The sequence below is a fragment of the Suricata suricatta genome, chromosome 17, assembly GCF_006229205.1.
Source record: "Suricata suricatta isolate VVHF042 chromosome 17, meerkat_22Aug2017_6uvM2_HiC, whole genome shotgun sequence".
NCBI lineage: Eukaryota > Metazoa > Chordata > Mammalia > Carnivora > Herpestidae > Suricata > Suricata suricatta.
In genome coordinates this window covers 10,069,604-10,080,825 of record NC_043716.1, presented here as the reverse complement: position 1 = coordinate 10,080,825, position 11,222 = coordinate 10,069,604, and the positions used below count along the sequence as shown (strand labels likewise).

The following is an 11,222-nucleotide window of genomic DNA, read 5'->3' as shown; positions in this document are numbered from 1 at the left end:
GGCGGCGGCTCCGCAGGCTCCGGTCGCTCCCGCCTCCTCAGCGCTACCGGCGGTCGTAGCCGCGCACCCGGGCAGGCTCGGAGGAGCGGAGGTGAGCGGGGCCCGCGAGCCTCGGGGGCCGGGAGCTGGGCCCCGGGGCGCGGACCCTCCCCTCCCTAGGGCGCGGACGCCTTCGCAGCGCGGCTCCCCTGCAGCCCGCCCCCCAGAGCATGCACCCCAGCTGCCGCAGCTGGGTCCCTGCCTCAGGCGGGACCTCCTTTTTTTCCAGCCAGGCCTGTGCCCCCTCCCCACCTGGATCCCTCTTTCCACTGCAAAGGCCCCCCCCTCCCCATTTCCCTACCGGGGAGCTCTTCCTTTTATATCCTCGGAGTCTGGGGCTCCTCTTACTCCCACCCCACCTCCAGCAGCCCTCTCCAGGCCCCCATCCTCTACCTTTCAGCTTGCAACCACCCCGCCCCTCCTCCCCAGATCACTTTCCTCCCCACCTCGGGCCCGGCGCCCCTTTCCTCCCGAGCCGAGCCCGACCTCCCTCCCGCCCCCGTGCACAGCCCAGCCCCGGTTCCCTCCAGGAATCGGGGATGGGGTCCCCTCTGCCCAGGACCCCGTCCCTTCCTCCCCCTCCTTCAGGCCGGAGCGGGGCCCCTCTCCCTTCCTGGGGACCAGGTTCTCCCTCCCCACCCCCGACCCCCACAGCACAGCGGGGACGGGGGCGGCAGAGCCCGGCTCCAGCTGCCTTTTGTTCCGCGTGGGATGGCAGAGACCCCGCCCGGCGGTCCCGTTCGGCTAATCCGGGTGGGTTTATGGGTGCGTGGGGGCCGGCCTCTTCAAGGAGACCCTTCCTCTCTCTGCCCGTGGGGCGGCTCCCCCGGAGCAGAGCGCGCTGGGAGAGGCTGGCCCTTCCTAGAGGACTGTGTGCCAACAGGTTTTTGTTTGCGACCTGAAGTTGGCCCGGTGGCTTTGCGGGGGTGGAGGCGGGAGGGGGCAGCTCGTTGTCCCCAGAAACCCCAGCAGGGGCCTGTGCAAACCCATTCCTCCGCCCGGGGGGGCATCGCCTGGGGTCCCTTCGCTGTTTTGTCCTGGGGAGGCATCTGAAATCTGTGGTTTAAGAGAGGACGGAGCTTGACCATCATTGGGGTTCAAACGGAGGAAACCGAGGTCCAGAGATGGTAGTGATTTGCCCAAGGTCATGCCGTGATATCGTGTCACTGCCAGAACGAGAAGCTTGGTCTCCGGGACTCGCTTTCCACCACAGTTTAGAATTCTTTTTAGAGAGATGTTCAGGATATTATTCCCCCACCCCTTTTATTTTTAACATTCACACAAGATAATGGGCAGGAAAAGATGTGAAGTATGAGTTCTTCCTTTCTACCTCCACAAAATGCCCTGTGAAAGAAGAGATTGGAAAAGGAGGTTAAAAGGATTGAAAAAGGTGAATTTTAATTACTCACACCTCTCCCCCTGCACCAATTACGTAAGATAATGAAGATTTGGCAGAAAAGATGTACATCTTGTAGCTTTAGATACCAGATGATAGGTGCTGGCAAAATCAGAACTGACTCCTGCACCAGCAGTGACTGAGTTTGCACTGATAATTAAGTTTTCATCTGTATTTAAATGAAGATCAGAAGGGACTACCGCTTGTCTCAAAATTGTTCTTGTTCCGGGGAGTGTATTTGGAGAAGTGATGGTGTTGGAGAAGCCGTCAAGATCGGATCTCTGATTTATCTGTATTTTTCCTTCTGTATTTTAAAGCTTGCTAGTTTCTTTAGTTTTCAGACTGGGTGAGTCACGGTAGCAGCCTCACCGGGCTTTTCTTTGGTCAGCACCGCATGAGCTACTGGCAAGTAAAGAGTTGGGTAAAGTGCAAATTATTGCGAGACATGATTCAGGATTGTATCCTGCCCCTGGACCAGGAGCAGGTTTGGATTGTCCTGTGGGATGTCCTGATCTCTCCTAGTTTACACGGGTTTTTTGCCTCCCCGAACCATGAGTCTGGCAGGTGGAGAGTTTGGTGGAAAACTCTTCTCCGGCGAGGTGTGCTGTATCACACACCGCAGCACATGTGAAAAAATGTAAAACTTTCAAATGATGGTACCTGGTAGGGTATGTGCAGCCTTGAAAATGACCGATCCCTTGTAAAAAAAGCCTTTGTAGAAATAAAGTTGATGCTCTTAGTGTAACCGGCTTCTGTGATAAGGTGTGGGTTTCCTGAGACTTGGGATTCTGATATGAGTCCTACAAAAAAAGATGAGTTTTTAGGACTTTGAGTTGTTTTAATGGCTTGGCTCTTGCTGAACTTAAAGAGTGGGCTTTTTTTTTTTTTTTTTTTTTGAAGATTTTATTAGGAGGAGGACAACTTCCCAGTTCTTGGTGGACTAAAGTGCCAAGAAATTTTCATGCATGGAATTGTCCCATTCATATCCTTGGGAGGCGCACTAAAGTTGTTAAAGCTTTTTGGCAGTTGGTCCCACTGCTCTCTAGAACCTTCCTGTCCGAGTGATGGGGCCTGGGTGACTGCGGTGGTTGTCGCTTTATGGCACAAGTGCCTGGTGACTCTGAGTCTTGGAGAAATGAAAAGGCTTGCATTTGGGGAACTCGAGGTTGGGGAGGGTATGAGGAATGTTCTAGTGCCACTCCCCTGTTTGTCTGCTGGACTCTCTATTCATGTGTTCAGTTTAGACCTCTTCTGGTCAAGCCTTTGCCGGCCAACTCCACCAGCTTTTGGGTCCCTCACACCCTTCTCTCCAGGCCTCACCATCCCAAACAGCCTTTTGGGGCACTTAGGCGCGTTGTGTCTGTCTCGGGCTTTTGTGGCTCTGTGACATCTTGGAGGCCAGTGATGGCCCTCCCAGACTTTGTTCGCTTCTTCAGTACCCAGCTCAGGCTCTGGCACACCGAGGGTGCTCCGACCGGGTCTAGGAGGTGGAGAAGTAGGCCTGGGGGCAGAAGAGCAAATGTTTGTTGGTCCCCTGCGGCAGGTCCCACTGCTCCTGCTCTTGCAGAAACCACTGCTGTTGGTCCAGCTGTCGTCTGTCACATGGGTGTGTCATGTCACATGGGTGTCTTCAGCCACGAGGGATTTTCCCCCTTCTGCAGTTGAGAAAACCGAGACCCAGGTATTTAAGTCATGTGCTCAGGGTCACACAGCCACTCAGTGATGGGGCCAGGACTCCCACAGGTTTGTTGGGTTCTAAAATATGATTATGCCTTTTTTCTCATTGGAGAAACTGAGCCTCAAAGAGGTGAAGAGGCTTGCGTGAAGCCCTGCGGCAAGTTGACAAGGGACTGAGAGCTGTTGGGGGGGCGTCACCGAGGTCATCGAGGGTGGGAGAGCATATTTTTGGTCCACCGCCTTGTGAAATGACCGTGGCCATCTGTTGAGTTTTTGAACATTGACAAGCTTTCTGATACCCTCATCAATGGTATTTTCTTTGGTTGGAAAGCTTGTTGTTCAAGGTGCCTAAAAATAGAAACTTGGGAAGGCAGATACAGTGAAATAAGTGTCCATTCCTTTGAGCGAGTGAATTCCATCCATCCTTGGACTTGTTTGATAAGATCCATTTTACTGTCAGGTGGTTAAGTTTTTCATGTCTTGAAATGCAAAGTTGTTTCAGCAGACTTTTTTTAATGTCATTTCATTTTGTTTTCACATTGACTTATGACACAGGGATTACCACCCATTTGTGAGTGGAAAAATGAAGGCCTCGAGAGGCTAGGTAACCTGCGAGGAATTGGCACAGCCAGAAGCCAAACCAAGGTCTGTGTGATTCCCAAACCCGAGTCCCTCCTCCTCCACCAGGTCCTGTAAAAGCCCCTCAGTGGTGTGTGTACTCATTTCATTTCATATAGGATACACTTGTGATCTGAAAATCACCACCAAGTGTCTGTCGAAGGTTGGGAATTGTGAATGAGATTTCTTTTTCCTAACCTTAGAATCTGTGAAAGCACTCACTGTGAATTGAATGTCAAGAGTTTAATGAACCAATTGAACTGACAGACGCTAGATTTAGGGTTAGATTAAAAAAAAAGAGGCTTGACTGCTTTGAACCAGATCTGCAACATTGTTAAAATGTTCCTTGTACATGCATCGGATTCCTTCTGGTGACTCATTCCCAGCATCCCCAGGTGCTGGGACTGCTTTGTGCCTGGGCACAGAAAAGCCCTCCTGTGGGTGTCAAGGCTGCACTCTCAAGCGCTCTGGAGACAGAACAGGTAACTTCTCTTGCTGTTCAAAGCAGTGCTAGGAAGTGGGTGCACAGAGGGCTGTACACGAAGGGACTCCCCCCTTCCCTTTGTGGCCACCCCGCTGATAAATGGAGCAGGGGAAGCAGACTCGTCCTGAGGGATGGCCGACCATCTAGGGCCGATGCCGGATGTGGGCTTAAAAGCATGTATAATTAATCAGTTCTGAGTGCACGCGCCATCCTTCCTCTCGTTCCCACCCCTCTTAGGCTAATGTCATCGTCGCATCCTGGTGGCTCAGTAGCTCAGAGCACCAAATGGGACAGACAATTTGGCTACAAAGTCCATGTGAGAAATAGCTTTGGAATCAGATGTGGGTACAAATTGGTCTCCTGGCTGGGTGGCTTTGAGCACTCTGATCACTGAGCTTCGTTTTCCTTGTCTCTAAAGTGGGGCTAATAATAACCATCTTGCAGAATAGACTAGTGTTTCTCAGACTCCAGGCGTGTGTCGGAATCGCCCATTGGGCCCGTTAGTCCCATTGCCAGGCTCCACCCTAGAGTGTCTGATTCAGTAGGCCTGAGGGGAGGCCTGAGAATGTGCATCTTTAGCCAGTTTCCGGGTGCTCCTGATGCTCCAGGTCCAGGAACCAGGTTTGGAGGCCCTGATCCAGAGGACTGAGTCAGAAGGCATGTTAAGGTGTCAGCACTGGGCGACTGTGCCGGGGGCCCTCCAACACCGCGGTGCTTTTCTGCCTCGGAAATGCTTCTGAGTCGCTCAGAAGATGACGGCATGACTCCTGGGAAGGGACTTTGGTTTGTCAAAGAGATGTTTTCACTTTGTTCTTTTGTGATTGTAGCTTGGAGCCTGGTCACAGGCATCATCAGTATGGGAGTTAGTTGGGATGTTTTCCTTGATGAAGGGAATGTAAGACGTCAGTGCCCTTCAAAGAGGCACTAAATCTAGGATTCTGTTAGAAACGCCGGTTCATCATACCCACACATCAAACAAGATGTTCACTGTCCAGGCTTTTTAGAAATGCAGCTGAGAAAGGGCAGGGCACCGGGCAGACTCCCACGGGGCCATTAGGGATGGCCACTGGCGTTAATGGAAGTCCCTCCTCCTCCCTCCCAGGGGTTCAGACTGATTTAATATTCTTTGGTGTTCAGAGTTTTGGGGGTAAAATTCGTTTTCCGCCAGTAGTCATTACCGTCTTATCCATCCGAACCAAACATGATCTGTGTGAGTGTGTGTGTGTGTGTAAGTGTGTGTAAGTGAGAGAGAGAGCCAGACTGCGCGAGCAAGCCCTGATGGTTTTTTAATGTCTCCTGTGTGCCAGGCCCTTCGCTACTCCTTTTATGCACAATATTTAATTTAATTTTCATTCTGCTCCTCCAAAGCCTGTCCCCATTTCTCTTTTTGCATATGCAAGACCTAAGGCTCAGAGGGGTTCAGGCCCCTGCCCCAGGCCACACAGCCAGGAAGTACCCCATGCGGGATCTGCCACCACCGTGTCAGATTCAAAACCGCGTTATTTCCACCACCTCGCTCTGTAGCCATGCCAGTGCTCCCAGTGCTTGGCTAAACAAACCTGGGAAGTCCACATTTCACAGAGGGGTCAGGCCGGTTCACGTGCACCCAGCCAGTCCCATACCTGTCTGTTTCCGTGGCAAGACCTCACCTCCCTGTCCAGGGCCACAGGACTCAACCCTAAGACCTACATCTGCTGCATGCATACAGCGGGGGGGGGCCTGGGAGGACCCCGGCTGGGCTGGCTGGGCGGAAGTCTGTGTGGGCTGGTGAGGGTTTTCGTGTTTGCAGAACTGTGTTAAAATAATTGCCCAAATTGCTCTGAGGAAAGGGCTCATTTCTTTTTTACTCTGTAATCCTGAAGCTCTGCACACTGGTTCTGTAAACATGGCACATGAGAATTGAGGACTAAAACAAAAATCCTCTGGTTAATGCTGTTGTTAAAATGTGATCCAATTCACGCAGAAGGGCTTGTTAGTCTTAAACAGTTATAGACATTAAAAAAAAATACAAAGTGTCTCCTTCCTCAGTAGGCAATTAACATATGACTTGTAGCAAATGGGTCATTTTTCTGGGCTTAACAGCAAATGTGGAGGCTGGGGTGTGATCACTTTCCCAAGGTTTAAAAATTGCCCGCAGCTCCCAAGCCAGGGAGTGGTGAACCGCCCCGTGTCTGTACCTGCCCTGCGCTCCCTGGAGGCCCTGGAGGTTTGGACTCAAATCTGTTGTTCTGTAAACGCTCCAAGGCCCTCCAAGGCCGAGGTGAATAAATCATCAGAGCTGGAAGTTGGCTATTCAGAGTCCGCCCCCTGTCCGGCCTTCCTCCGTCCCGGAAAAGTCTTAGCTGGCAGGCTACAAAGTCACACTTGTACCTGAAGGCGACTTCTCCGCGGGGGCCTGGTTGAGATCCAGGGCTGTCCGGGGGTGTGAGGACTGTACCCAGATGCCGTCGTTGGGGAAACACGTGATGTGGGAAGTAGCCTTTCAGGAGAGGCAGTCCGGTTGGTGCAGGAGCCTGGCAAGGCTAGAGAGCAACCAAACCGAGGACCGTTCTGTGACATTAGGCAGAGCATTTGAGGTCACTGTTCCCTGGAAAATCCACAACATGTAGTCTCTTGTCAAAATGATGGGCGTAAGCGAAATGCCATGTGTCTTGCCACCGATTGAGAAGACACAGTATTTGTGAGGCAATAGAAGCTGGTGGCTTGCTGAGCTGTGATTTTGGTTGTTAGGTCATCAAGGATGCAGGAAAATCTGAAAGAGTCAGGGAAGACATCAGGGAGAAGGTAGGACGTGAGGGGGACTCCAAAGGACAGGGAACAGCATCCGGGTATGGAGGACAGATGGGAAGGCATTTCAGGTTGAGGGAACCTCAGGGGACAAAGCTTGGGGGGGGGGGTTGGCCTGGGGCCTGCACGAGGGGTGTGTGTGGCATCCCACGTACAGAAGCAGCTCTGCCCTGGTGGATGCTGGGAACAGAAAGGACTAAGGTGGCCGGATGGCCACCGGCTCCGATGGGGCAGCCTCGGGATTTGGGGGTGTGGGCAGTAGGGCGCTCAAATGTTTGGGAAGGGTCCCTCCGGCAGGGCCCGACCAGGCACAGTGCCAGCAACAGCACCAGGGTACCTGTCAGAGTGAGGGGAGGTGCTGGGGTCCAGCTCTGTTTGGGGAGAGGCGGGTGCCCTAGGGGCCTCCACGCTGGCTGGGAGGAGTGATGTGACCCCCTGAGACCCAGCGGTTTGGTCCTTGGCTGCACCTGCAGGCCACAGGGCCTGGAAAGCTTTTTAAAAGTGCCTGTGATGGGCCCCACCCCGGACTGTGGAGGGAAGGCCAGTGGTGCTTGTCCAAGTGCCTCAGATGATGTTCATGGTCTGTGCTGGCTGACAAGATGAACCGTGTGCTCAGGGGAGCCTCTGGGCTTGTTGGGGCTTAGAAGGGGCGAGCACATTGCAGCACGAGGAGAGTGGGAGTAATGAGAGTCCAGGTGCTGGGCTCTGAGCTACCCTCGAGTGACTGAGGAACCAGCTTGAGGAAAGAGGGCAGGGCGGCCCACAAGGTGGAACTGTGCCAGGGAGAGATGGCCACATGGGCTGCTGAAGTTTGTCTTCAAGCCACTTTGCAGAAGGGGGCTGGTCTGGCCGAGTGAAAACTGGGTGAGGGCCCGAGACAAGGTTGTGTCCCGCCTGTTTGGCAGCGCTCCTTCCCCCGGGTCTGTGGAGCAGGCATGGCGGGTTCTTATCTGGCTGTTCAAGCCCTCGAGCCAGATTCCTTCCTACTCCCTTGATTGTAATGACTGCTGCAAACACCACTTGTAAAACTCAAAACTGTCCCATTAAAGATAGCTATAATTTAGAGTACCTAATTGAGGTAGATTCACTTTATTAGTCAAAGATTTCTAGAAGAGAGGTTTTACCTGGTGCATTCCAAGCATATCATAATATCATTTATTATATTTTCAGAAAAAAATAGTCTACGGTCCAATTAAATCACTCTTTAACGCTCATTGAGCACATATGTACTGTGCCCTCTAGGTTGGGACTAGATGGACGAAGTGATGTAAGTTCTGCACTTGGGTAGCTTGTGGTGTACAGAGTGGCTCCTGACGGAAGGAAAAACAATGGCAGCCTGGGAGGGAGAAGTTTAAAAAGTGGTATCAGGTACTGAGAGTGAATCTGAGGGCTTCAGGGGAGACGATAGGTAAATAGAGTCTTGCAGGGGAAGGGGGAGCTCTGGAGGACACAGGAGAGGCCCCCGGGCCAGGGGACGGGGCTGGGCCAAGGCATGAAGGCGAAGGCGCAGGCCCCAGCTGCGCGAGGAGCTGCGGAGGAGGAAGGGCTGCCGTGGGGCAGGCAGCCGGTGCGCTGAGTCGGGACGTGGCTTTCACAGTCTTTTGGTGGTGAGTGGGCAGCGCCCTGGGTCCTCCGCTTTGCTTCTGATCGGAGCAGCTCTGCTCTGCACGTGGGAAACTAAAAAGAGCTCATTTGAAAAGGGTTCCTCTGCTGTTTCAAAAAAAAAAAAAAAACCCAAAGTGATCTCATTGCTGTGGGTGCTGGGGAGTCACTGTGAGCACCAGCATGCACTGTGGGTGGCTGGCAGGAGGGCCTGCAGGCTTCCCCAGGAGCCGAGAAGGCGGAGTTGAGGGGTCCTCACTCTTCCACCCTCTGCTGCAGGCCACTCTCTCAGGTCCCAGGGGGAGGCCTGGGCTGGGTGTTGGTGCTGTGGCTAACAGGTCCTCTCGGATTGGAGCTCTTTACCGTCACATAGCTGTTTTTCTTTCTTTTCTTTCTTTTTTTTTTTTTTTTTTGTAAAGAAGCTTTATGCCCAAATGGGGTTTGAACTCATGACCCCAAGAGCAAGAGTTTCATGTTCTACTGACCGAGCCAGCTGGGTGCCCCAAGCAGCTGTGTTTTCCAGAAATCCCTGGAGAATTTTATGACCAGGTCGTAAACGTAAGGCACCTAGCAGTCAGCCTGGGATGCGTGTCTGAGAGATGGTGTGCCAGGCGCTTGTGCTGGGAACCCAGTGGCCCAGCCCTCAACTCTCCTTAGAGTAGATGAGATGAAAGTGGTCCCCAGGCCCCGTGCCGCCCACAGACATGTCTTGTCTGGGCTGTGCTGTACCTGTTCATTTCCTCGGCTGCTGTGACCAATGACCACGAACGCAGTGGCTTGAAGCGACAGTTCTAGCACAGGTCTCCGTGGGCTGCAGTCCTGGTGTAGCCAGGCTCTGTTCCTTCCTGGAGGCCTTAGGAGAAGATCTGTTTTCCAGCTTCTGGAGGCCGTCCACATCCCTAGATTTGTGGCCCCTTCTGTCTCCAGAGCCAGCAACCGTTAGTCCTGTCCTCATGCCACATCCCTGTGACAGGGACTTTTCTGCCTCCCACTTCCACTTTTAAGGATCCTTGTCCTTACAAGGATAAATCAGGGTCCTCTCTACTTTGAGGTCAGCTGTTTGGAAACCTTCATCTCATTCGCTACCTTAGTCCCCCTTTGCCATGTAACTGGGATCAGGACGTGGACGTCTTTGGGAAGCCGTTATTCTGTCTCCCACGGTTGCCGACATGAAAATCAGGAGATCTTGCATCGAAATCCAGACTTGCAGCTTCACTGGCAAATCAGAACACTTGGCAGCCAGGGGCCTGCACTGTTGCCTGGCAACAGTGGGTCAGCGCCAGCGTTGGCGCCATCTCTGGATGGGGTTTCATGTGCCAGTTCTCCACGGCCCCCACCCCTCCCCTGGTGCCTGCTCATTTCCCTTCATCGCCCGGGCCCCGCTCTGGAGACCCAGGGCCTTCCACAGCTAGTGCCGGCAGCGGCTCCTGTCCATGGTGGTGGGGCTGCCAACCTCGCTGCTCGATGCCCTCCCCCCGGCCCTCGTGCTCTACCCTCCCTGCTTCAGACACTCGCCTCCATCTCCCACCCTCCTCTGCCTGGCACGGACTCTCACCTCCTCTCCATTCCCCCGCTCCCTGACCCAGGCCTCCACATTCCGGAGCGTCTCTGATGCTATTTTAGGTGGGCATTGTTTGTATGATGACTCCTCATTATCGCACAAACTCTCCTCTCCTGGCACCCAGCACTGGTACGTTCTGGTGCCTTCCATTTGACGTCTTGCATTGGCATTTGTGAGAAGCAAGTCTTCATAATGCACCTTCAGAGTAGTGTCCATCAGAAGTCAGGATCACACAGCAGTTGGCTGAGCCTCTGTTATACGCCAGGCACTTTCCTAGGTGCTGGGAGTTCCGTGGGAAGGGTGGTAGGGCCACCTGCCTTGCCTCCCCAACTCCATCGCATCCTCCACGAGGGAGGAGGAGAAGCAAGTGGATTGTAGTTTTAACCTCCTGTTGCATCTAAGAAGAGTCTGGCGGCACCTGCTCCTCTGGGGCTGGGAGGTGAGCTCTGTTGGCAGTGGTGGGGGCCCCAAGGCCCTGTTAAAGGCATTTCAGTGAAAGATTTCCTTGTTCCCAGACCCCCGCTGAATTTTGGGCAGGCCTCTTGTAGGCTGAGGTGGTGTATTGGTCCGCGGTGTGAAGGACCAGGTCAGAGGACTCCGTGCGGCTGCCCGGCAGGCTCAGCCGGGCTCTGCTTCTTTCCCGAGGAGCCCCTCGTGTGGCCTCTTGTGGACAGGCCTTCGCAGTGGCCCTGAACTGTAAGGCTCAGGTGGGGGACACTGGGTGGAGCCCCCAGAACTTGATAGCTCAAGGGCATCTAGTGCTTTTACCTACGTGGTACGTTATCCAGCATATTAAGGATATTTGGGAACTTGCTTGAAAACAAAGTAAAACTTTTCATTATGGAGAATTTCAAACATAGAAAATAGACTAGTTCAGTGAACTCCCATCACTGAGCTTCAGTTTTCTTTAATGTTTATTTATTTGAGAGAGAGAGAGCGGGAGAGGGAGCAAGTGCACACGAGCAGGGGAGGGGCAGAGAGAGAGGGAGACTAGAATCCAAAGCAGGCTCCAGGCTCTGGGCTGTTAGCTCAGAGCCCGACACGGGGCTCAATCTAAT

The 11,222-nt window shown here is 53.3% G+C and overlaps 1 protein-coding gene across 2 annotated transcripts in view; it reads left to right on the top strand.

The window, feature by feature from the left end:
- The first annotated feature begins 6 nt into the window (after window positions 1–6).
- EPN2 (epsin 2) overlaps window positions 7–11,222 on the top strand; it is an 80,353-nt gene continuing 69,137 nt past the window's right edge. For both annotated transcript variants that reach the window (XM_029929056.1, XM_029929054.1), the window contains exon 1: window positions 7–91. The gene's annotated coding sequence lies outside the window, so the exon portion shown is untranslated. The remainder of the gene's footprint in view (window positions 92–11,222) is intronic.